This window comes from Giraffa tippelskirchi, chromosome 2 (genome assembly GCF_054371585.1).
Source record: "Giraffa tippelskirchi isolate mGirTip1 chromosome 2, T2T-mGirTip1v1.2.pri, whole genome shotgun sequence".
Taxonomy (NCBI): Eukaryota; Metazoa; Chordata; class Mammalia; order Artiodactyla; family Giraffidae; genus Giraffa; species Giraffa tippelskirchi.
The window spans coordinates 24,939,082-24,966,213 of NC_137276.1; the positions used below are offsets into that span (position 1 = coordinate 24,939,082).

Here is a 27,132-nt window from a genome sequence, read left to right on the forward strand (position 1 = left end):
AGTCTCCAAACTTCTTTGCACTTCAGAGAAAAAAGAAAGTACAAATCGCTTAAATGTCACAAGAATCTCCTTTTCCATTTTCTTAATGACTTTACATTTTGTGAAGATAGTGTGTATATATATATATATATATATATATATATATGTATTTATTTATTTATTTTTTTCTCTATTCTCTAAGTATTTCTCAGATCTCTTTGGAAACTTCTCTCTTCTGAGCCTGTAGAGTGTTTACTTTCTACTGTCATGGAAACTATAAGTGAATGTTTTCTTAGTTTAACAATAGAATAGGCTTGCTTCCCAAGGCACATGGTAATTGTGTTTAGTGCAAAATCGCCTACTGCATTTTGAGCATTAATGATTCATGATGTTTTCTAGTCTACTTGCAAACGCTGAGTTTTCTGTTTTCCAGTTTTTCCCTTTTCCAGCATGGAGGACTTCCTTGGACAGAATGCACAAAAACAAAGTGTTCATCAGTTTCATGAAAGAGCAGGTGAGAGTGCATTTAAGGAAGGCCAGTGTTTCTAAGAGTCTAAGGAAGATAATTCAGAAAACATGCACCCACACAGGGCTTGAGAATGGGGTTCTCTTATGAAAAGAAAACACTGGAAAGTTCAGTACTACAGGAATCAATCCTCAACTTAGTGTGTTTGAAAGTGAAGCTATGCTTCATAAAACTAGGTAGGAATGTTTTTGCTGTAAGAAACAAGTGTTAAAAGAATTTCTAACCTATAGATTTGCTATAGATAATCTGACCAGTTATTTGCGTTCCTTAAAAAACAACACTAAGGATTGCATTACCAAATGCAAAATAGCCAGATTCACATCTAAATCAGCCAAAAGTCTGCCTGTATTTAGAGGAGTTCTGGAAGGTCAAATGGAGCCCAGAATCTTGGAATTCCTAAATAATAGAAAATGTACATCATTCTCTTCTAAGAAGATAAATTAGTACAAGACCTTTGGCTTCATTTACAAAATGCACAATTACTGTTTTCTTTAAATAAATCTATCACGTAAAGTAAGTAACTGATATGATGCTTCAAAAGCTATCTGGAACAACAAGAATGACTGTTTGCAATATATTTAGTGGATTAAAAACCCATGAGTCCATAGTAACCATAAAAGGAAATAGCCAGTTACTGCTATTTGAGATAACTACCAATTCCACACTGAAAATTGGCAATTAAGAACATAGACTAGGAGAGGGGGTCAAGATAGTAGAGCAGGAGGGCATGGAGTTTACCTCCCCCACCAAATACATCAAAAATACATGTACATATAGAACAATTCTTCCAGAAAACTAACGGGAACCTGGCAGCTCCCCTATGTAACCAAAGCTAAAAGAATGACCTTCACATAACCAGGTAGGATGGCGAAAAAGGCATCAGGTCAGGACTAGCACCCTTGGCAGGGATCTGAAAGAAACAGAAGGTACACACGGGTGGACCCTTACCTCGAGGAGGGAGCAAATAGTCCCATAGTCTGGACATCCCAGTCCGGGGATCCTGTACAGAGAAGGCAAGCCCCCTTGCCTGCTGGGAAATCCAGTGAGACCAGCAGAAGGGCTGGAGAAGCCTAGACTCTACTTGCAAGGAGTGTCCCCATGCTGGCTTGCCAACAACAAGGGCAGAAAAAGCCTTGCACTAGAAGCTGCCTCTTCACCTCACTTCCCAATCCAAACAGGCAAACATCCCAGCCTGCTCATTCCACATCACAGCCTGGAGGGAGATTAGGGAAAAGATTTGGTCCAGCTGCACAGAGACGGACAGGGACACCTGGAGGGTGATCCACATGGAATCGTGGAGACCAGGGTTAGCACACACACATGCGGGCAGCGAGACACTGTCAGTGTGCATACCAGGCAGGCGGCACCACCGAAGTGGCCAAGCGCCGAGTCACAAGCAGGCAGGCCCCAGGAGGGGACTCAGTCCAGCTCCTCAGAGACAACCCAGAGGGCCTGGGGTGTGATCAGGGAGGGCCGGAGCCCACTGTCAATGCACGCAGGCAGGGTGGCAGTGAGTCCAGCTGTGGAAGACATTGGTAATGTGCTCACCACACAGCACCACAGGAATGCATAGGGGCTCAGTGCAGACAGGCCCTGGGCAGTACTCAGCAATCCCCTTCCCAGTGAGAGCACCCTGGAGCCACCCACTCCACACCACAGCTTGGTGCTGGATCTGGGGCAGATAGGTCCTGGGAGACGTCTGTGGCAGAGAGAGCCCTGATCCCAGGTGACAGCACAGCCACCTCAATTCTTGCAGCCACAGCACGCCAGCCCCCATCTACTCCACACCACAGGCTTACACTAGATCTAGAAGAACACAACAGAGAAATGGATGCAATCTTGGGCTGTTTCTAGGCTGAACTGCGGACCCCTACACAGGTTCCCTGTGATGGCAAGGGCCTCACTTGCTTCTGGAATCACCTCCTTTGGGGCAGGGCATGAACTCAAGGGAAATGGAGCCTTGAGACCGCTCATAGGTCTCAATGATCACCATTCAATTTGTAATAATGGTTGTGGTACAGAGAAGATAAAACTCATCAAGAGACAATTGGCTAAGAGGATGTGGTGTGTATATATATATACACACATATATATATGTATACATGCGTACATATATGATGGAATATTTTTGTTGTTGAGTCGCTAAGTCATGTCCAGCTCTTGTGACCCCATGGACTGTAGCCCATCAGACTCTTCTGTCCATGAGATTTCCAGGCATGAATACTGGAGTGGGTTTCCATGGAATATTACTCAGCCATAAAAATAATGAAATATTGTCATTTCCAGCACCGTGGATGGACCTGGAGAATATTATACTTAATGAATTAAGTCAGCAGAGAAAGACATATGTTATCACTTATATGAAGAATCTAAAAGTAATGCAAATGAATCTATATTCAACACAGAGACAGACTCACAGACATAGAAAACAAACGTATGGTTACCAAAGGGGAAAGGGGTGAGGGATAAATTAGGAGTCTTGGATTAACAGATACAAATTTCTGAACATACAGTAGATAAACAACAGGTATTTCCTGTATAGCACAGGGAACTATATTCAATATCTTATAATAAGCTATAATGGAAAATATTCTGGAAAAATATATATATATATAAATGAATCTCTTACTTACACCTGAAAGTAACATAATATTGTAAATCAACTATACTTCAACAAAATTAAACCAAAAAGAAAGAATAATTTTTTCAACATTCATGTAAATGAAATAAGATAATAAAATCGTTTGGTAAAAAATTAGAGAATGGGGCATTTACACAGTTTCTAAGTATTACTCCAAAAAGCAAACACTCCACAGATGTACTTGATTTATGTGGTTGCATAACAAATTACCACAGACATGGCTTTTTTCTTTCTTTTTCTGCTGTGCCATGCAGCTTGTAGGATCTTAGTTCCCCTACAAGAGATTGAGCCCAAGGCCTCAGCAGTGAAATTGCCAAGTTCTAACCACTGAAACACTGGGGAATTCCCCAAAACTTAGTATCTTAAAATGGCACACAATATGCAACATGGGGCCTCCCAAGACCGCCATCAAGGGGTCTCTGGGCTGCATGCCTTTGGAAGATACCTGCAGTTTATTGTCAGGTGGCCTGTCACAGCCCCTGTCACAATAGGACAACTCATTCAAAGACAGCAAAGGACTAGGGGAGGCGGGAAAGGGAAGTACTGTTCAGTGAGGTTAGCATTTCAGTTTTGCAAGATGCAAAGAGTTCTAGAGCTCCGTTGCATGACAATGTGCAGAGTCAACACTACTCAACTGTATACTTAAAATTGGTTAAGACGGCGAATTTGCATTATGTTTTTTACCATATTTTTAAAATCCCCCCCAAACACAAACACGTTTTTGATCTGAGGATTCATATTGTAGGAGAGAGTTACTACCTACCTGTTTTAGGTGTCTGGAATTGTCAGCTTTTATCAGCCCATGGTGCAACCTTTGTCTCAGACTCCAAAACACTCTCAGTGATGTTGACTCTGTAGGGAAGGTTGTGGCTGCTATACTTTTAAACAGCTAGAAGTGCCAGGAGGTTGCAAAAACCTTCCTGGCAAAGAGATCTCCCTACTCCTGACTGGGTCCAAGAGGAAGTGGAGGTATCCTGGGCAGGCGCAGCCACAATTTAACACACGTACAACCCACCTGGAGGCTTGTTAAACTGTAAATTTCTATGAAGTACTTCTGGGTGGGATCTGAGATTCTACAAAGTTCTATACTCTTCAGGTGATGCTGATGCTGCTGATTTAAGGGTCACACTTTGACAAGAGAAAGCTTAAAGAAAGTCAAGTAATTATCGAAGGTAATTTATCAAAGGCAGGATTTATCAAGTTCATGTTATCATAAGAATCACCTGGTACTCTTGTTAACATCAATATCTAGGCTTCTGCCCTAGGGATGATGCCTTACTTGTTCTTTACGAGGAGTCTGGAATTTTTGTTTCAGCTTTGTGATTGTTATAACCAGCAAATTGGGGGAAATAATAACTGAATAATCTTTAAGATGGTTTTCAATAGTGGCTTTCCCTGATCCTACTTCTCCGTGCTCCTCGTAGGGTTAGCGCTAGACTAGTTTTCAGTGGATACCTAGCTCCATCTTTCAATGTGCTGCTTCGGGGACCTTCACATTTCTATAAGAAGGATCGCCACCTTTTATTTTTAATAACCAAAACAAGCAACCAATATGTGAATCCACTTTCATCATTTGATGGGTAAGCTATTTTATTCAGTGATATGATTTGATTTGTGTAACTGTGAGGTTTATATTATTTCTCTCATTGTGTTGATTAAAAAATTAATAGAAACCAAATGACTTGCTCAAGATCATACAGATGTAGGAACTCGGGAGGTCAAGATTCGGCTCTCATTTCAGTCTGAAGCTGGTCCCAGTCAGACACTAGACACCTAATCACATACAATGCCAATCTCCCTCTGCCTGCTAGCGATGAACGGCGCATGCACACTGTTCATATCCTCTGCTCTTCTCTCCTTAATATAATGTCTCCCTTTACCTTGGCTTATGTCTCCTTCTCAGGACTTTATGTCCTACCTTTGCTTCTGCTCTCCCCAGGTCTCCCAGCTCTAAATAAAGACCAGACCTGATTCTGGGGGTCAGATTTACTCTTCCTAATCTCTCTCTCTGGTATTTGTGAACATCCACATACATGAGGTCTGGACAAAAAGCCAAATTGTGATGCAGTGAGATTCTGATGACAGGCTCCTCAAAACAGCAGTAAAATGCATTGTCTGAGCTATTCTTTAATCAGAACCAGCTATCCTGCACAGAGTCATGTGGTGGGCTTGGTGGATGGGGAAATTAGCCCTTATAGGTGGTTAATGATGACTATTGCTGATTCTTCTCTGTACCTCAATCATCATTAGTACAAATTACACAGTGATCATTCATTTAACAGATATACATTGAACACCTGCCTGACACTGCACAAGGTACTTGGAGATGCAGGGCTGAGCCCAGCTGACATGGAAGAAGATAATTGTAATTAAATAACCACAATAGGAACTTCCCTGGTGGTCCAGTGGCTATGACTCCAGGCTCCCGATACAGGAGCCCAGGATTTGATCCCTGCTCAGGGAACTAGCCCCACACGCTGCAACTAAAGATCCTGCACGCTGCAACTAAGCCCTGGCACAGCCTAGTAATTAATCACAACAACCCATGTGTGATTACAAATAGAGACCAGGGCTATTAAGCAAAGGAATATAGACATAAAGTCTACAAACACAGTAGAAATCAGCAAAGATCTGATCAGATCAGATCTAATCTGATCTAAAGATTAATCTAAAGATCTGATAATCTCAGATCTCTGATAATCTAAAGACCTGATCTAATCTCATTTTTTCTTTTATCCTCTTTAGTGAAGTTGTAATGTTTATAGATGTAAAAAGAGCTAACATTCATAGAGTCCTTATTATATGCAAATAGCTTCTTATAAGTACTTGATATGCTTCACCATATTATATCCACACAGATACCATATTAGCCCTATAAAATAGGGTATCCCTGCTCACTTCAGTTTCTTCCTTTGTGACTTTTGGACAGAATCCTTACATAACCTGCCCACAGTCATACAGCTAGTAAGTAGTAGGTGCTGAATTCAACACGAGTCTATCTGACTCTAGTGCTCAAGTTTATAAACAACTGTGGATTAGTTACTGCCTTAAGGAAACATGATGATGTGGTGTATTGAGAGCCAGTAGGAACAGTAACAAGTTGTGTCATACAGTAATTGGGCCCCGGATGGAGGGATTGTGGCAAGATTTAAGAACAATTAGGTAGAAGAATCATTGGTTGAAAAAATAGAACCAAAGGTGATTTTTTTTTGGTGGTTAACAAATAGAAAGAAGGTTTGTAATATCTTGTGTGCATGCTAAGTTGCTTCAGTGATGTCTGACTCTTTGTGACCCTGTAGACTGTAGCCTGCCAGGCTCCTGTGTCCATGGGAGTCTCCAGGCAAGAATATTGGAGCGGGTTGTCATGCCCTCCTCCAGGGAATCTTCTCAATCCAGGGATTGAATCTGCGTCTCTTATGTCTCCTGCACTGGCAGGCAGGTTCTTTACCACTAGTGCCACCTGTAATATCTTGGCCCTGTCTAAAATATTTTATCACTGGATCTAGGTTAACATATGAAAGGTGAGGGTTCATTACATTTATGGCTGAAAAATGCTGGGAGTTAATATGTTGATTGACAAAATTAGTATTCAGAAAAATTCCCACCAACTGAAATGAAGGTCTGCCTCTCATTAAATGTGCATCACATTAAATGTGATATTTAATCCAGATGTAAGTGATGTCTTGCTTTTTGAGTTAGGGATATCAACTTCTGTGGGTAGGATACTCAAGATGAGGAAACAATAGAAGGTGACATGTAAAAACTTTAATGAGATCTGTGCTTTACTCTGAGATGTGCAAAGTTTAGAAAAAATGTGAAAAATAAAGGCTATCAGAGACAGTATTGCTTTATCTGAGCTGACCATTTATGGCATAATGTATTCCATGTGTCTTTGGTTATATATGAGCCAATCATATCATTTAAAAGAGAAAAGCCAGGATGCTAAAAGCTAGGAAATAATTTCATATGAGGAGCAATTAAAACTCAAATGAATAAATAAAACTAGGTTGTTTACTCTAGGGCAGATACGACTCAGGGAAATTGATGAGCTGTCTGTAGCATTTCTCCTGGAAGAGGTGGCATGACATCAAGTTGCAGCTTGGGAAATATCAATAACCTCAGATATGCAGATGACACCACCCTTATGGCAGAAAGTGAAGAAGAACTAAAGAGCCTCTTGATGAAAGTGAAAGAGGAGAGTGAAAAAGCTGGCTTGAAGCTCAACGTTCAGAAAACTAAGATCATGGCATCTGGTCCCATCACTTCATGGCAAATAGATGGGGAAACAGTGGAAACAGTGTCAGACTTTATTTTTTTGGGCTCCAAAATCACTGCTGATGGTGATTGCAGCCATGAAATTAAAAGATGCTTACTCCTTGGAAGGAGGGTTATGACCAACCTAGATAGCATATTTAAAAGCAGAGACATTACTTTGCCAACAAAAGTCCATCTAGTCAAGGCTATGGTTTTTCCAGTGGTCATGTATGGATGTGAGAGTTGGACGGTGAAGAAAGCTGAGCGCCGAAGAATTGATGCTTTTGAACTGTGGTGTTGGAGAAGACTCTTGAGAGTCCCTTGGACTGCAAGGAGATCCAATCAATCCATCTTAAAGAAGATCAGTCCTTGGTGTTCATTGGAAGGACTGATGTTGAAGCTGAAACTTCAATACTTTGGCCACCTCATGCGAAGAGTTGACTCATTGGAAAAGACCCTAATGCTGGGTAGGATTGGGGGCAAGAGGAGGAGGGGATGACAGAGGATGAGATGGTTGGATGGCATCACTGACTCGATGGACATGGGTTTGGGTAGACTCCGGGAGTTGGTGATGGACAGGGAGGCCTGGCGTGCTGCAATTCATGGGGTCTCAAAGAGTCGGACACGACTGAGCGACTGAACTGAACTGAAAAATGCATAGCTCTGATTTTATACCAGCCACTCTATTAAATGATTTCTATACCTGGACTCATTTAATATTCCTAGCAATCCTTTTTTCATTTGAAAGATGAGAAGACTGAGGCTGGAGGAGATGAAGTAATTTTCTTATACAAAGCAGAATTGTGACTCAGCCATATCTGGTCAGACTACAGAGCCTATACTAATACTCAACCCTTTGTTGCTTCTAATATAGTTTAGAACAGGAGAAAGCCAAGAGGTTGGGGGATAACGGCAAGGGACATCAGGGTTAGGAAAAGGAGGTGTCAGATCATGGGGAGCAATTGGCAGACTCTAGTAAGATATTGGGGTGAAGATGCAGGGGTGTGGATGGGGAGTGGTAATATGAATAATCATGAGTTACTAGAATAAACAAGAGAGTGACAGTCCCTGGAAAGCAAGAACCAACTCCAGCTAATATCAACCTTCCCTGAGTTTGGGTTTTTCACCACATCAAATCTTTTGACAAAGGTCCTGTATCCTGCAGGACCTCACATCCCTGTCCTTTCAGGGCAATATCACTCTGATTGAGTGGTGTTTTCACTGTCTTTTGCCTTGATAGGTTGTCTACACTCAGTTTTTAATGAAAAGAAATCATTAACAACTACCACAATGCAAACTGCTTCGAACAGCAGGGCTACCATACTGATACTGTAATTTATATTGATGTCCTGACTTCCTGCCCAAGCTTCTCATATTTTCTTTCTGTAGACTTCTCCATGTTCAAGGCAACAGACACTATCTTTCTCTCCAGGTGCTGGGGAAAGAAAGGTCACCATGCTTTCTAATGTTAGACTCAGTCTTGAGGAAGTTGAGGCTGGTGGGATACGATTTGAGTCCTCAACATCAAAGACCAAGTCATAGAGGGAAGCCCTAAACTAGACTCTGCTTCTCAAGGCCATTATCTCCCCTGCTGCCCCCATACCCACTGCCCCAGATTGCTGTCTCTGCTACTTAAGCCAGAGGAATCATTTTGCTTTCAGCATTTTTCATCCAGAATGTCATAAGGCCACTTCTGAAACAGGCAGGGGGCTGTTGGTAGAAAAAGTATCTTGAGCCTCCCAGGATGGGTCCTGGCAGTGGAACTCTCTCTTGCCTCCTAAGCAACAGCTGCCATGTGAGTTAATTTCTTGCTCCCTGGCATCTTGCTGTGCACTGCTTTATTAAGAGGAATTTACTCTTCAATTTCCTGTAGTGATTTTAAATCCCCAAGGTTACTGTCACACCTTACTTTATAGCAACAATTACACACCACTCCCTAAGGTTGTAAAGGATTTGGAAATACACCCTCAGTGGAACCTTTACATGTCAGATGCCACCAGCTTGCAAAAACATTAACTTTCTCATTAGAAGCTAGAGTATGAGATGCTTTGGGGGGCGGGGGGCAGGGGGAGGGGAGAGAAGAAGCCTAAGAAGAATAAGAAAAGGTTTCTTTAAGAATCCTAGCCTGGTCCCAATACTCAAAAGAGTACCTTAAGAGAGAAGATCACAGTGATGGTTAACAACCATTGGTTTTCTCTTGCAGAGAGCAGTTTCATGCTTGTAGGGGGTCTGATTTCTTCCCTCCAGCCTCTAATCACAGAGCCACACAACTCTCCTCACAAGGGTGGTTATTTTAAATGTTTAACATTTTTCAAGGAAAGTTACTGCTGAGGCTCTTTAATCTGCAGAGCCAGTTGGTAGGGGGCCTTCATTGTGCTTATTTAATGGTACTCTAACAATTCGCTCAGGGCAGCATCTCAAAGAATCATCCACTCTCCAAATGGGAGTTGAGGACAATGCTATAGACCATTCAATGAAACTCCTGTATTTTATAAAGGGAAACTGACACTCAAAGAGGGTAACTCAGTTCACACATTATCAAACTGTAAGTACATTGGGAGAGATTTTCTTCATACTTTTATTGCCCATAAATCCCATAGTCACCACAAAGAGACAAGTGATACACTGATTCACCCACAAGTTACTTTTTTTTTTCTATTTTCTTTCATTCAATTTGCCTTTATAACACCCCAAATTTGGGGAAATTATGAATTTATTTATTTTAGTTGGGGGCTAATTACTTTACAATATTGTAATAGTTTTTGCCATACATTGACATGAATCAGCCATGGGTTTACACGTGTTCCCCTTCCTGGACCCCCCACCCACCTCCCTCCCCATCCCATCCCTCTGGGTCATCCCATTGCCCCGGCCCTGAGCCCTTGTCTCATGCATCGAACATGGAATGGTGTTCTGTTTCACATATGATAATATACATGTTTCAATGCTATTCTCCCAGAACGTCCCACCCTCACCTTCTCCCTCAGAGTCCATAAAATTGTTCTATGCATCTGTGTCTCTTATTCTGTCTCGCATATAGGGTTATCGTTATCATCTTTATAACACCCCAAATTTGGGGAAATTATGAACAGAGTAAATTAGGAGTACACAACCACCGATTCTTGAAATAATTTAATCTACTTAGAAACAAAACAAGATGTGCAATCCCCATTTATGACAATAGTTATGGAAAGGCCAAGGATTTTGAAGGGTTTCTCATCAGCATACCAACAAATATGAGATGAAAAAGTAACCCACCAAATTACAACCTTCTAGAGGCCTTTCCTAGACAAGATAAAAAATGGCAGCCACCCAGATGACCTGACTTGAAATTTGTCTCATTCTTTCTTATTAGTCTGTAGCCTCAGGGTATGAAGTAGCGGTTTGTAGAAACATGTGTTGTTGTTTAGTTACTCAGTTGTGTCCGACTCTTGCAACCCCATGGACTGCAGCCTGCCAGACTCTTCTGTCCATGGGATTTCCCAGACAAGAATACTGGAGTGGGTTGTCATTTCCTTCTACAGGGTATCTTCCCAACCCAGGAACTGAACTTGCATTTCTTTTGTCTCCTGCATTGGCAGGCAGATTCTTTACCACTGAACCACCAGGGAAGCCTGTTGAAACATATATTAGTAGGCAAACAAGTTTGTATTTCAAATGACTATTTTGTATATGTAAGAACATATTACTTTTTCTTCTACCTCTTCTGTACTAGAGACATCCAGAGGGGGAGGGTCGAATACATTGAGGAATATATCAGTGATCTTCATTTGAAAAAAGTCCCTTCTGGAAAAGAAGATGATCTAGGAAATCTTGAGATCTGGATACTGGTAAGAAAGCTTGTCAAGGGATTTCCCTGGTGGTCCAATGGCTGGGACTCCATGTTCTCAATTCAGGAGGTCTGAGTTGGACCCCTGGTCAGGGAATTGTATCCCACATGCTACAACTAGGAGTTTGCATGTTTCAACTAAAAGAGATCCCACATGCCACAACTAAGATCCAGTGCAGACAAATATAGAAACAAATATTAAAAAAAGAAGCCTTGTCCAAAAATTAATTTATGTATTTATTCAGCAAGCAGTTTGAGAAATGTCTCAGTCTTTGCTTTCAGATGGGAAAATGCAGAAAACCAAAAAGAATAGTAGCAAAAATCTCAAATGGGACATATTGATGGCCTACTAAGAAATTCAGGAATAAAAGTTTAGGAGAAGAGAAAAGCAATGAATGTCTGCTGAATCCCTACCCTGTCCAAGGTGTGGAGCTGGATGCTTCAACACTATCATATTTTTGTTTAAGAAAGGAGCTTAAACTATGCAGATCTTTTGATGCAGAAAAGCTTAATTGCATTAAGTAAATTACCATGACCTCACCTTTAGGTAAGTGTGGGATTAGAATGTAGGTTTGTCTGATTCCAAAGCCTATAGCACTTTTCACTTTCTATGCATGCATATTCAGTCATGTCCAACTCTTTGCAACCCCATGGATTGTGGCCTGCCAGGCTCCTCTATCCGTGGGATTTTCCAGGCAAGAATACTAGAGTGGTTGCCATTTCCTTCTTCATCACTTTCTGTATGAATTGTTAATGGTACAAGATTCATATATAGGTGGGGTCTAATACAATATCCTGAAGAGTTAATGTTACTTTTCATAGAGTGTCAGAACAGTTTCAGAGACTAAGAGATAAATTAAACCTGGTTCTACATCCAGTAATTGCTGATTTATAGGGCAACAGAACATGGATGTTACCCCCATGGGTTCTGAAATCCATCCTTGGATTTTGAATCCTACTTCAACCACTTAGGATAAAGACTAGGGAATTTGAGGAGAGTTTAATAATAGGTTTTTTCACAAAAGTGTGGGAAGTTTCCTGGGAACCACACAGAAAGACTTGGTATCTCAACTGTTAACAGTACCAGGATCTGCTCCCTCCCCAGGGCTGAAGAGGGAGAAGGTGGAAGACACAGAGAAAGGAGAGCTGTGTGGTGATGGCTGGCTGGCAGAAGATGCAAGTTTCAGTCAAGAGATGCATCCATCCAAAGGGGACCCCACAGTGAGGAAGCTGGAGAATAAGTACCCAAACCTCACTCTTTCCCCTTCCTACAATTTCCTGCTCCCTGGTGGCAGAATTGAAACAGAAGCCAGAAAAAAGGAATAGCATTCACAGAAGTTGGCCGTCCAAGTATTCCAATAGAATGGGAAATTATAGAGGGTGGATCTGAAAACAAATGTGCATCTATTAAATTGAGATGATAATAGTACCTACCTCTGAAAGCAGTTGCAAGTATTACATGAATTAAAACATGTAAAGTACTGAGATGGATCCTGATCCCATGAAAGTCTTATCTATAAGTCCAGAGTTGACATAAACTAAGAATGATCTACTTTAACATCTTTATCTGATAAATGAAGACACAGGGGCCCAAGGGAAGTGACTTGCTCCAAGTTACGTAAAGAGTGACAGAGTCAAGATGAACATTCAGCTCTCTGTCTAAGTGCTAGAGATCTACATCTGTTCTGTGTCCAGGACAGGGAGGGCTCACACTCAATCTCAAGTCTAAAAAGATGAGAAAAATGGGCTTTATGATCCCCTGAGCTTACCTCTCCCTGAGATTTCCAGCAAGGTCCCTATAGTGGTCTGCATTCCACAGTAACGACTATGATTTCTTGGACTAGTTAGTGCACGAGCTGACTTGCATTTTTCTCTCTCATGGATTCCTCTGCGTGAATAAGAATCTACATGGTAAATTTCACGGGAGCAATAAGCAAAGAGTAGGGACCGCTATTACAGTCCCAACAGTTTAAAGAGCAGATCCCCTCTGGTCTGCAGTGACTATAGCAGAGTATGAAGCAGAACCAGGACATTTCAAAAAGCAGCTTCCTCTTCTCAGAAATATGAGAACTGTGAAGGGGTAAATTTAGCCTAGGGCCCTTTGTGATAACTGCAGCCAATTATATTTTGACCAATCAAGTCAGTTTGCCTGGGATTGTCCCAGTTTTATCACAGCAAGTCCCTCAATCTGCAATGACTATCCGTCCCCAATCCTACTCTGCCCTGCTCAGTCCACGGCAAACCAGAATGGTCAGTCATGTTAGATGATTTACTGAGATTTAAAGACTTCAGACCAGAGCTTCCCCAGTGGCTCAGTGGTAAAGAATCCATTTGAAATGCAGGAGACACGAGTTCAATCCCTGAGTTGGGAAGATGCCCTGAAGGAGGGCATGGTAACCCACTCCAGTATTCTTGCCTGGAGAATCCCATGGACAAAGGAGCCTGGCAGGCTCAGTCTATAAGGTTGCAAACAGTCAGACATGACTGAGCATATACGCAGGCACAGGCTTCTGACCAGACAAGAGCCCTGTGCTTAGGTTCTTGCTGGTTGCTTAATTGCATCCTTTGGAATTTAAACAGTGGCATTTCTAAACAGTAACCTGCATCTGTCTCTGGGAATTCTGACAAGCATATGTTAATAAATCAAAAAGTGGTCACAAGGATAAAAACAGAAATTAAGAGGCAGCTTAAAAACAAAACATAGAACAGATGATCTAACTACTTGTAATTCAGAAAACACTAAATTCCTGCAAGAGACCACTCAAAGCACACGCCTATCTAGTGAGCATGGACTGGTGAAGTGTCTACCAGAAGACCAGTGGGAAACACAGAGAGTCTCAGACCCCCTACTGACTGGGGCAGTGACATCAAGGAGTAGACACAGTTATTCAAGACACCCCCAGTAGTACTCACAAGGAACTTCGGCTACTGTAGAGTGCAATCCATTCTTAGGGAATTAAAGAGTGAAGAATGAAGGCAAGAGAAATATGCTGCAAACGCTACGAAATATTGAGAAGGTTCTTCAACATCACTATTTCTAGATGTTTCTGAACTTGAATGCAAGTGGGTTTCCTTGGCCAACCTGCTCTCCCCCAGTTGTCACCCAGAGCACTGTCCAACACGCTGAGTCCCTGGAGTCCATCGGATAGAGCTGTGCACTATGCCCAGGGAGGCCTGAATTATACTTGGGATGGTGTAAAAAATGAATCAGTTGGTACTGATCCCAGCCATTTTTCTGTCCTGAATTAAGTCGTTTGAGCTTAGACTTTATCTTTCTAATTTCACCATATGAGAGGGAACTCTGATGGCCCAGATCAATTCTTGCAATATCTGTAGTGGATAATTAGGTGAAAAGGCAGGAGGGCTGTGTATTTTCAGAGAGTGGTTCAGTCGAAATGTGACATGGGGAGTTTTCAGCGATATTAATGGGACTATGAGTCACTTGCACGACATTCTAGAAATCTAAGTTAAAAAGTCAAATAATTTATGGTTAATTTTGTTGCGTTAACTGTGCTTATTTTTTAAAACATGGCACCTTTATGGTATAGAAGCACATATTCATACATATTTAAGTTTAAGATAATATTCTGCATGATAATACTTTATACTACACATAGGACAGGAAAATCAGCTATTCTGATATTTCAAGGTCAATGAATAGCAGTTGTTTATAACAGTGAACACAACTTACCCTGACATACATTGAAATCCATATGATGATGTATCATTCTGTTACATATCTGTTGACATTTTATAACCTAAAGTCATATATACAATTATTGCATTTTCAAGCAAGTCTACAGCATAAGCTAGTTCTAGGTAATAAAATGGTCTCATTAATTTACAGTGAATGATGGTCTTTTATTTAGTAAGGAAGTACACAGGATCAAAACTCCCAATGTCTGTGGCAATCCTAGCTAGGTTACCGATGGGCTATATGAGTTTTGGAATTTTGATCCACTGGTTTCAATCCTCAGCAGCTTAGATTTACAATATGTAAAGTCATAATCACAAGACTCAGGGTATCAGATTCGACCCTAAGTAAATCCATTGAAATGGGCTTCCCAGGTGCCAGCGCAAGAGACGTGGATTTGATCCCTGGTTTGAGACGAGTCCCCAGAGGAGGAAATGGCAACCTACTCTAGTATTCTTGCCTGAACAATCCCATGGGCAGAGAAGCCTGGCAGGATACAGTCCATGAGGTTGCAAAGAGTTGGACACGACTGAGCTACTGAGCAAGCATGCAAACCCACTGAGAAAAATGTCAAAGTTTTATACAAATGAAAAGCTATGCATTTCATGAAAACTAACTAAAGAATTAGGAAGATATAAGTGTACCTAGTATTAAGCGGACTCGACTTGTAATCTTCCTGTGATGATTCAGAATGAACAAAGGCAGAGCAGGCCCCTGAAGTGAGGTGATTTGGTTCAGTGGTAGTGCTTCTATTTTTGGATTTGGGGATCAAGAGGCTAAACATTTTTAGTTTGCATTTAAATTTCCTCAAGGCTTAGCCTTTACTGATTTAGCGACCAGCTCCCATTGCCTTTCCCACCTCCTTTGCACAAAATGGTTCAATCTTACGGACCTCTTAATTCCTGGGTAGCAATTGCTACATACAATTTCAAACCAGGCAAACCTTGCCTTAAAAATCTCAGATAAACAACCTTTAGCCTCAAGGAGAACTAGCACTTGGGAACCCTGGCAGAGAACCTCAAATGGGAGCAGGATGGAGCAGTCTGTTCTGCACTAAATCCTGCAGGATTTCTCTCTGCTCTGACCAGATGGAATGAGCAGCCAGCAGGGAGCTTTAGTGGTCAGTGGAAGCACATACTGAGATTAAGCATTTACTGTTGAGCCTCAGCTTTCTCACCAATAATATGACGTAACTTGCTCATATAGCTGTTTTTAGGAGAGCCTGAGATCACTCATGTTCAATGTTGAGTGAGAGGTACAAACTATTGGGTGCAAAATACTCAAGGATGTACTGGACAGCATAGGGAATATAGTCCAAACTGCAAATGGAAAGTAATCTTTATAAATTGCATAAAATATTAATAATACATTTTGATTAAAAGCCACTTAATACAGTGTAGGACACATAGTAAAGCACCAGGTATATATGTTTATCTATTACTATTTTCTGAGCATTTAAATTAATTCCATTTCCACAGTTATAACTCAAGGAACTGGATGTCTTTGCTTCATGGTTCTACTACTGGCATGTAATTACACTGTCATTATTGTGATTATTTGTTTAAAATCTGACTGTCATTGGATCATCACTTCATGAACACAGCATCCTTGTCTGCTTTAGAACAGTATTGTACCTCCAGCTACCAGATAGTGCCTGGCATATTGTAGGTGCTCAATGCATCTGTATTAAGTTAATAAAAAAAAAATGAGCTCGATGGAATTTATACTAATTTTCACCAAGATCCAGAAAAGAAAATTAGCCAAAGTCACTATAAACCACCTATGAGGGTTAATTTCCCCATCCTACCAAGCCCACCACATAGCTCTATGCAGGATAGTTGGTTCTGACTGAGGAAGAGCTCAGGCAACGCATTTTACTGCTGTTTTGAGGAGCCTGTCATCAGAACCTCACTGCATCACAATCTGGCCTTTTGTCCAGACCCCGATGAATGCGGATGTTCACAAAGACCAGAGAGAGAGATTAGAAAGAGCGACCCTGACCCCCAGAATCAGGGCTGGTGTTTATTCAGGGCTGGGAGACTGGGGAGAGCAAAGACTAAAGTAAGAACATCAAGTCCTGAGGAGCAGAAGTAAAGCCACATTAAAAGGAGACATTGTGGTAAGGAGAGGAGAGCAGAGGATGTGAGCAGTGTGCAGGCTCTGTGACTTGCAAGCACAGAGAGGGAGATGGCACTGCAGGTGATCCGGGGTCTAGTGTCTGAGTAACCAGGCTACAGACTGAGATGAGAACCAAATCCTGACTTCATGACTTCTTGCATCTGTATGACCTTGAGCAAGTCACTTGGCTTCTACCAAGTTTTTAATCCACACAAATGAGGGAAATAATATGAAACTCACAGAGGTGTTATACAAATAAAATTATATCACTTACCCAAATCACTTAACACCAAACCATGAGAGCAGGTTCACATACGGAGAGCTTATGCTTGGTTATTAAAGATAAAAGGGGGTGATTCCCTCTAGTAGAAATCTGATTGATTCTGAGACAAAAAAGACAAGAGCAACAGGCAAAAACTAACAAAAAAATGTAGATATAAAATCAATAGCTAGCCCTATGGGAAATACAGAAGAATTACACGTGGAAAGATCATGGAGGATCATCTACTTATGTTCTCCAATTGAACTGATCATAAGAATTTCCTTTTACAGCACACAGTTTCCAGACTTCCACCAAAATCAACTAAGTCACAGTCTCCTGGGGAAGAAGCTAGAAAGCTGGATTAACAAGGATATGAGGTGATTCTTATAACCTAGAAAGCTTGCTTCAGCTTCATCTTTCCTAATTACTTGAAAGCCCTCAGGTGTGTTCCATGGACCAGAAGCAGCAGCAGCAGCATCTAGGGACTTGTTAGAAATTCAGAATCTCAGGCACCAGGGCAGATCACTGAATCAGAATCTGCATTTTAAGATGACCCCCAGCTGATCCTTAAGGTGTGTGGTCTAAGTCATCCCACAGACCCCTGGACATCTTCAGTGATGGAAAACACACTACCTCTCAGGAAAGCTAGTTCCATCTCTTAGTATCTCTGAGCAGGGGCCACCCCCTCCCCTGAGAAGTCTCATCATTGACAACCTTCAGGACCTGAACCAAAGACAGCAACATGAACTGGGTGGCAGCTGACTTTTCCAGGAAACCTAACGACACTTGCTTTTGTTTGTTTTGTTTTTCCTTCTATGTCTCTTCTTATATGTCTCCAAAACAGAACAAAAAGCAGTAAGACGAGCGACATTTTTACAGGTTTGCAAATCACTTTAATGTTCAGCTAAACAGAAGACAGCCAGATTCTCATATCTGATTCTGCATTTTTTCTGATGTGATATATTGTTAGCTTGAAATATAAGAAAAAATGGCCACATATTGATGAGAGGAGTATTTTAACAGTCTTTTGGCTAATGGTGGATATTATTTTCTGATACTACATCAAAACTGGAGAAGTAGTAGTTTATTTTTTTAAAAAATAGCATCTTTGATCCTCGGTCAGGAATATTCTCTGGAGTAGGAAATGGCAATCTGCTCCAGGATTCTTGTCTAGAAAATTCCATGGAAAGGGGACCCAGTCAGGTTACAGTCCATGGGGCCACAAACAGTTGGACTTCACTGAGCACACATACATTAAAAAATTAGTTACAATGTGGAATCTGATACTATATTAGTAAACTTTTACTACTCTATTAAAATCAGCTAACTAGTCTACCATACATTTTGGTAGCTCTTTTTATACCATTTAATGGAAAATATTGGATCACTCGGTAATGAAGATATTCTAAATATGGACACATTTCATTGAAAAGCATCAAATGAATCCCATTCAATAATATCACCACAGATCTAATCAGAAAAGTCTTAAAATTTTGTTAATCTTTTAGGTCATGGTGGTTTAAGCAAGTTCTCCAGATTCAATTTTCTTAAACTTTTCATTGGTAACATCTATTCTAACTTCTTTTCCTTGGAGTGACATACTTGCTGCATTTCTTTTTAAAAACATGTCTGTCACAAACTTAAGATGAATAATCTTAGTTTTTCTGCCAGTTGTATTAGTCACTGTCTCTGCTCACCAAGGCGTGTTCTTGGTAGATGATAAACTAGACAAAAATGAGTAACTTTCAAACTTCTTCACGTAGAATGCTTTCTTAAAATGACAGTTGATGCAGAAGCCCAGCCCAAAGAAGAGTTCGAATCAGATTTACTCTATACTCTGGACACAGCAGGTCCAAGAGTTTATCAGGTCCTTTGGGCTTGAAGAAGCATGCTTTGTGTACCCCTAGAGAGCGCCACATCTAAACAAATTCTACATCTTAAAATCAGTGTTTGCATTATATACACAATTGTGGCTGATGTCTGCAGCCATGACTTATATGGTAAAGCCTCACTAATTTTGAATAATGATGCTAATATGACTCAGTAACAAAACTAAATTACAGATGTTTTGTTAACAAAATGCAATTTTATTACTCTCTAGTGAAGGGTGTTTTATAAACTGAATTATAAATGAATACTATTAAGCTAAATGGAATAGGTTTATGTAAAATTACAACCCACTATAGGCCTACATAACATGGTGATGTATCACAAACACATAAGTCCTTTAGCATAAGAGAAATAATTGCTGTGGTTGAAAAATTGAAAGCCGAGCAAAAAGGGTCTTCAGTTTATTGAATTTTTGGTTTTCAAAGCTATTACTTGTAATTTGAATATACCTTTAAAAGAACACCCTGAAGAATCAACAATAAAATAATTATTCCAATATTTACCTGAAAAAAATGAACAGTACATAACTGTTGAAAATATTAATTGAATATTTGTTGTTTAGTTGCTCAGTTGTGTCCAGCTCTTTGCTATCCCATGGGCTGCAGCACACCAGACTTCCCTGTCCGTCACAATCTCCAGGAGCTTGCTCAAACTCATGTCCATTGAGTTGGTGATGGCATCCAACCATCTCATCCCCAGTTGCCCCCTTCACCCCCTGCCACTAATCTTTCCCAGCATCGGGTCTTTTCCAATGAGTAGGCTCTTCGAGTCAGGTGGTCAAAGTATTGGAGGTTTAGTTTCAGCTTCAGCAACAGTCCTTCCAATCAATATTCAGGGTTGATTTCCTTTAGGATTGATGGGTTTGATCTCTTTGCTGTCCAGTTCAGTTCAGTTACTCAGTAATGTCCAACTCTTTGCAACTCCATGGACTGCAGCACTCCAGGCCTCCCTGTCCATCACCAACTCACAGAGTCTACTCAAACTCATGTCCATTGAGTTGGTGATGCCATCCAACCATCTCATCCTCTGTCATCCCCTTCTCCTCCCACCTTCAATCTTTCCCAGCATCAGGGTCTTTTGAAATGAGTCAGTTCTTCACATCAGGTGGCCAAAGTATTAGAGCTTCAGCTTCAGGACCAGTCCTTCCAATGAATAATCAGGACTGATTTCCTTTAGGATTGACCAGTTGGATCTTCTTGCAGTCCAAGGGACTCTCAAGAGTCTTCTCCAATACCACAGTTCAAAAGCATCAATTTTTCAGCAGCTTTCTTTATGGTCCAACTCTCACATCCATACATGACTACTGGAAAAACCATAGTCTTGGCTAGATGGACCTTTGTTGGCAAAGTAATGTCTCTGCTTTTTAATATGTTGCCTAGGTAGGTCATAGCTTTTCTTCCAATAAGCAAGCGTCTTTTAATTTCATGTCTGCAGTCACCATCTGCAGTTATTTTGGAGCCCCAAAAAATAAAGTCTGTCATTGTTTCCATTGTTTCCCCATGCTATTTGTCATGAAGTGATGGGACCAGATGCCATGATCTTCGTTTTCTGAATGTCTAGTTTTAAGCCAACTTTTTCACTCTGCTCTTTCACTTTCATCAAGAGGCTCTTTAGTTTTCTTCACTTTCTGCCTTAAGGGTGGTGTAATCTGCATATCGAGGCTTCCCTGATAGCTCAGTTGTTGTCCAAGGGACTCTCAAAGTCTTCTCCAGCACACAATACTGAGGTGGGTAGCCATTCCTTTCTCCAGGGAATCTTCCTGACCCAGGGGTCAAACCTGGGTCTCTTGCATTGCAGGCAGATTCTTTACCATCTGAGCCACCAGGGAAGCCTCAACTGAATATGATGAGGGGTAAATTATTATTGTATATATAGGTCTAGGTCCTTGATGATATTCAAAGACACATACTGAGTCAAACAAGGTTAAATGATGTATATGGGTGTAGAAGTCTTCAAAAACATAATATGCTAAAGCAGAGCATCTCAAACTTTCACGTGCTTATGAATTGCTTGTAGATCATGTTAAAATCTGGATTCCAATTCCATAGGTCTGGGGTGGGACCTGGGATTCTGAATTTTCCATGTGATACCAGTGCTGCAGGTCTGTGGACCACATTTGGAGTAAAAAAGTGCTTTATTGCATCCAAGCTTTATGTGAGAAAGCTGAACAGATATAATGTAACATTTTTGATTTTGCATATCTTTTACGGGAAGAAGGAGAAAAGTTCAAAGATTATTTTATTGAACGTATGATTTACCTTTACTAAGCAGGATGACCCTTTAAGTCTAACCTCTTGTTTGTTTTCTTATCTCACTTCCTCTAAGCACTTGGTAGGGGGCCTTTTTCATTAGAGTATTTGTGCATTATATTACGTGGGAAGTCAAGTATAGAGTTCCACAACCCCAGTTCCCTGATGTTGGCATACGGGTCCTGTAATTGGCTGGCTTAAAAACTTTTTGAGTAGTGTATTTTCTTTAGGTAAATTAATTTTATTTCGTTAATACTGTTTAATCAGTGACTTTGTTTAAAAATGCTTTCAGAAAATTAGTTGTTTTACTCAAGAGTAAAGCCAGCCACTATGGAGAACAGTATGGAGATTCCTTATAAAACTAAAACTAGAGCTATCGTGTGTGTGTGTGTGTGTGTGTGTGTGTGTGTGTGCATGTGGTCAATTGTGTCTGACTCTTTGTGACTCCATGGACTATAGCCTTCAGAGCTACCATATGATCCAGCAATACCATTCTTAGGCATGTATCTGGAGAAAACCATCCTTCAAGAAGATACATCCACCCCAATGCTCATTGCATCATTATTTGCAATAGCCAAGACATGGAAGCAACCTAAATGCCCATCAACAGAGGAATGTGCCAAAGCAGATGTGGTACATATATACAATGGAATATTACTCAGCCATAAAAAATGGAAAAATGCCATTTGTAGCTACATGGGTGGACCTAGGTATTATCATACTAACTGAAGTAAGTCATACAAAGAGACATATCATATGATATCACTTAAATGTGGAAACTAAAAAAAATGATACAAATGAAGTTATTTACAAAACAGAAACTGACACAGACTTAGATAACAATGTATGTTAATGGGGCAGGGGGAAGGAGGAGAGGAGGGATAAAATAGGAGGGTGAAATTGACATATAAAATAGATAATCAGCAAAGACCTTCTGTACAGAACAGGGAACTGTACTTAATACTCTGTAATAATCTACATTGGAAAAGAAACTGAAAAAAGACACGACTGAGCGACTTCACTTTCACTTTTCCCTTTCATGCACTGGAGAAGGAAATGGCAACCCACTCCAGTGTTCTTGCCTGGAAAATCCCAGGGACGGTGGAGCCTGGTGGGCTGCCGTCTATGGGGTCGCACAGAGTCGGACACGACTGAAGTGACTTGGCAGCAAATACCATGATTGTACACCTGAAACCAACATAACAGTGTAAATCAAATATATGTCCATATCAAAAATAAATAACAAAAGAAAAGCCAGCAATTGCTCTTCAGACGCGGAGACTTATAAGATTTTAGGTTGAGCAGGTTATTAGAATGTGTATCATCTAAAAACTCTTGTTTTTCCTGTAAGGAGATAGACTTTATGGTTAGTTCCTTTATCTTTAGTCTTTCTTTGAATTTTTAAAGGGAAATGTGATCCTCAGTGCCTCTTGAATTTAAACACAAATGTCATTTATCTTGTATACTTATGGTTTATGAAAATAGTCATCATATTGATATCTTGTAAGTATATTAGTGTAGACACCACTTCACTAGTTTTCAGATCCTTAAAATATGTGCTTCAAACTGTGTTACAATGAGTGATTTAACAGTTTAACATCCAATTGCTTAATTTTGGCTGTCCACATTTATGTTCAGTGCCCATATGAACTTTGGTTCCCAGATAGATTTAACCGAATAGCGATATCGTTCTAGAAAGATATGTGTTTAGGGGAGCTGTAATGCAGGTTCAGGATCACAGGCTTACACAGCCTCTGATTATTGTCCACACAGGGCACTGAATGGTCCCAGTAATCTGGTAAAATATGCAGAAGACATGCTCTTCAGCTCCAGTCATTTGCCACTTAGCCCTGGTGAGCTGGCTGGGCTCCAATTCAGGTAATTGCATCCTGTCTACTCAAATTTCCTTTGCAATTTCAATCAGATCTGTTATCCTCCTTAGCATGGCTGCCCAGAATGATAGCTCAGGATTCCCTTACAGCTGCTAAACAGCTGCTGTGTTCAACCCAAGAGGTGACTGTGTTTCAGTGCTAGGTAAAATGATTCCTTGTTATTCCTTTTCCGCATCACAGAGGCATTCTGAAGCTTAATTAATTTAAATGTGTACAGCTTCCGAGAGGCAAGTTAGAACAAAGATGGTAGACGTTAATTATTAAGCATTTTTAAAGAGTTCTGCATTTACCTTTGCCTCAAAGTGGAATCTGGGCATGATACGTTCCTTATACTATGATATTATCTGGTGTAAATTTAACAAGAAAACTATTGTCAGAAACCAGCTTTGATTGAGTTATAGAATATGTTCCCTCTTTTTATCACTTTAAATGATCTTCAGAATTAACAAAGCAAACTTCTCACTTAAAACTGCATTAATAAACTTTTCACTGATAGTTCAATTACTAATTACAGACATGGCAAGGATATTGATCTATTTGGTCCATCACTTCCTAATTTTGCTATATGAGTTTCTTTGCATGCACCTTGCTTGTGAAAAAAGGCTTCATTTAAAAAAAGAATAATTAGCCCCCAACTAAAATAAATAAATTTATGAAAAAAAATAAAAATAAAAAAATAAAAGATGCTTACTCCTTGGAAGGGAAAAAAAAAAAAACTATCCCAAAATCTAGTGGCTTTAACAACCATCACTTTATCATATCTTATGATTTTTTTGACCAGGAATTTGGTAATAGGTCAACTGGGAAATTCTTGTGTTCCACATGATGCAGAATAGGGTCAGCTAGTGCTTGGAAGGCTCTGAAAATCTGAGATAGCCATGTTTTGCTTTTCTTTTTTTTAAACATGCTCAGTGCTTAGTCAGAGTTATCTAACCCTGACAAGTTTGGGCTCATCTGAGTCCTGCTCCATTCAGTCTCTGGTCTCTTCATTGGTCTCTCCAGCAGGGAGTTCAACTATTACATGAAGACCTCAGACTTGAAAAGCCTGAGACAGAAGTTGGCAGTTCTCTTAAAGGCTGCACCTGGAAAAAGCTCAATATCACTTTAATTTTATTCTTGGTCAAAGCAAAGCCAGGTCAGATTCAAGGGAAAGAAAAATAGGTCCATCTCTTAATGAGAAGAATGTGAACGAAGTATGAGCACCTTCAGTCCAATACACTGACCATTTTAATAATAGTATTCTTTTCCATAGTGGTTTCAAAGAGATCTGAGTTTTTCATAAGGGACACCTCTACAATTAAACACACAGACATTCAGATGTAAGAATAGACTCAGTATCAACCTCTTAGCTTTAACTTTGGAAACACAGCCAATGCAGGTATTTCTTCAGCATTAGCATCTGTTAGAGGTGCTGACGACTGTACTTTCTGTTTCCGCTCTCTAAATGATACAGCACCACTCCCCCCCCACTATCGCCTCAAATAAGCTTGCAAACAGTTTTAATTATTTCAAGTGTATTTACACCTAAAATACTAAAAACCAAAACAAACCACAAAAACAAAAAACTTGCCGTGAAAATAGGTCAGATATTATCCTTTTATTTTGCTGAGGAACTTAGGTAGGTAATTTGCTAAAAAGTCTCCAGGTAATGAATAATGGGCCACTGAGTCCAGGACTCCATCTACTTCACTCCAAATTCTTTCACCCCATTAAGATTTGACTTGCAACCTAAAAAATCCCAGATGACGTTCAAGGTTTCTGACTTCACTGCGGTGACAACGCTTTTGCAAGGGAGCAAAGTTATTCTCAAGTTGAGATTCCCATTTTCATTGCGAAATATCTAAATTGGGACTGACAGCTGCTGTTGTAGCTAGTTTGCTTTTTCAAGTGTGGAATATGAGAGTGTTGTATGGTTAAAGAATGTTTGCTTCATTTAGCCAAATCACAGCCAAAGATTCAAGACTGTTTCAGTCCTCCGTGTTTTCTCTTCATAAACAAAACACATTGTCTACATTATTCTTGCCCTTTTGTCTAATGTTTCTTATCCTTCTCAGTCTTGAAGACTCAACTCTGTTCTCTCAAATGCTCTAGAAAGACTTCGCCCACTCCTTCAGTCCACATTCTGCTCTTTCCCTTGAATTCAAAGAACTTTACAGTCTGGAGCACGTATTATCAGAAATCAATCATATTCTTTCTTTTACTCATTAAACATGACATTACTAGTAAGTGACAGAAACAGGATTTAAACCCAGAACTAACTCCAGAAATAAAGCCTTGACCATTAGGTTATAGCATTTTGTATTATGTTATATGTAGGCACTTACGTGTACATGTATATGTGTGTATACAGTCATGCAGGAAAATGTATGGTGATATTTCATCTTTCAAATGTCATATGTAGTGGCAAGGAGCTGTGAGATTTCAGACAGAAGCAAAATAACTTCGTCTGATGTAAGATTCATGGCATTTGACACCAGCTTACCAGGGAAACAGTGAGTAGTTTGGTTTAACATGAGAAAGGTGTAGGTGAGCATGAAGTATAAGAATGCAGCCAGACAAACACCAAATATGCCATGAAATTTAAATGTAGTCACATAAGTCACTGCTAAGTTTTTAAAGGTGCTTAGTGTGGGTTGACAAGATCAGACATGAATTTCAGAGGACACATCTGTCAGTCTGAGCAGTAGGATGGACTGGAGTAGGATCTTGCTGAAGATATGATTTAAGCCTTGCCCTTTTAATTCCTTCCAAAGGACATTACGAGTCTATTGAAACGGTCCAAGTAAAGCAAAGGAACACACAGACTTCAGTGTAAACCTACTCTTGACTTTGTTGATTAAGAATGCAGTTCTTGAATTGTTATATATTAATAACAATAGTGATATTTTTGTGATCTCCTCCTCCTTTCATCAGATCTTCACATATATTATCCACTGTATTTTAAATGGACCACTGAACACACAAAGCTGAGGATCACAGACTAGCAATGTACTGAGGATATAGTTGCTATTCAAAATGTTTGGCTAACTTATTAGCTAATATATAAGCAGTCACTGTCCCTCTGTTATCAGAGCCATTCTCCATGGTGTCTCTATTCACAGTTATCAAAGCATAACTAATAATCATAAAAATAATGATAATAACTTCAAATAAATAAGTTATTACTATTCAACATCTTCAATATTTATTATATTTACTTATTAATATTTATTAATATTCACTATTCTTTTATAAAGAAACTGAGGCATAGAAGGATAAATAAATACCCAAGCTAATGTACCCATTAGGGATAGAGCTGATATTCAAATGTATGCATGATGACTTTAGAGTCTCCCAAATCTAGATTGTCTAGTCTTGGTTCCCAAGTTTCTATGAGATAAGGAGATCTTCCACTAAGGGCTGAAGGAAGAAAAGCTATATTTTTGTAAAAAAATATTTTTGGGCACTCTAATCTAAATAGAGATATTTGGTGATGCATAATTATGTTGAGGATAAGGACCATCTACCTTACAGATCATGAGTTTAAACTTTTTTGTGTTCTACTGAGCGTAACATGTCTAATGGCAAAAAGGGACCTTGAAAACCAGTAGGTGGAAAGAATCCAAATTCCCATATCTAAAATAAGACACCATTTTTAAATCCCCAAAAGGTTTTCTCCCTCCTAGTAGTCGGCTGCCAGGATCAGAGCGAGTTCACTGCAGCCCTGCACAAGATTTAATGGGGTAATTAAGAAGTGTGCTGAGAATTTGGCCTGGGACTTGGTTCTGTTTTTGCTCTGCAGATTTGTTGTTGGTGGAA

The 27,132-nt window shown here is 40.1% G+C and overlaps 1 long non-coding RNA gene across 1 annotated transcript in view; it reads right to left on the minus strand.

Annotated features, from left to right (window-relative positions):
- Positions 1-10,522: 10,522 nt before the first annotated feature.
- Positions 10,523-27,132, minus strand: part of LOC145526766 (uncharacterized) — a 33,990-nt gene continuing 17,380 nt past the window's right edge. Inside the window, exon 4 of the long non-coding RNA XR_014069160.1 lies at positions 10,523-11,014. This is a non-coding gene — a long non-coding RNA (uncharacterized LOC145526766). The remainder of the gene's footprint in view (positions 11,015-27,132) is intronic.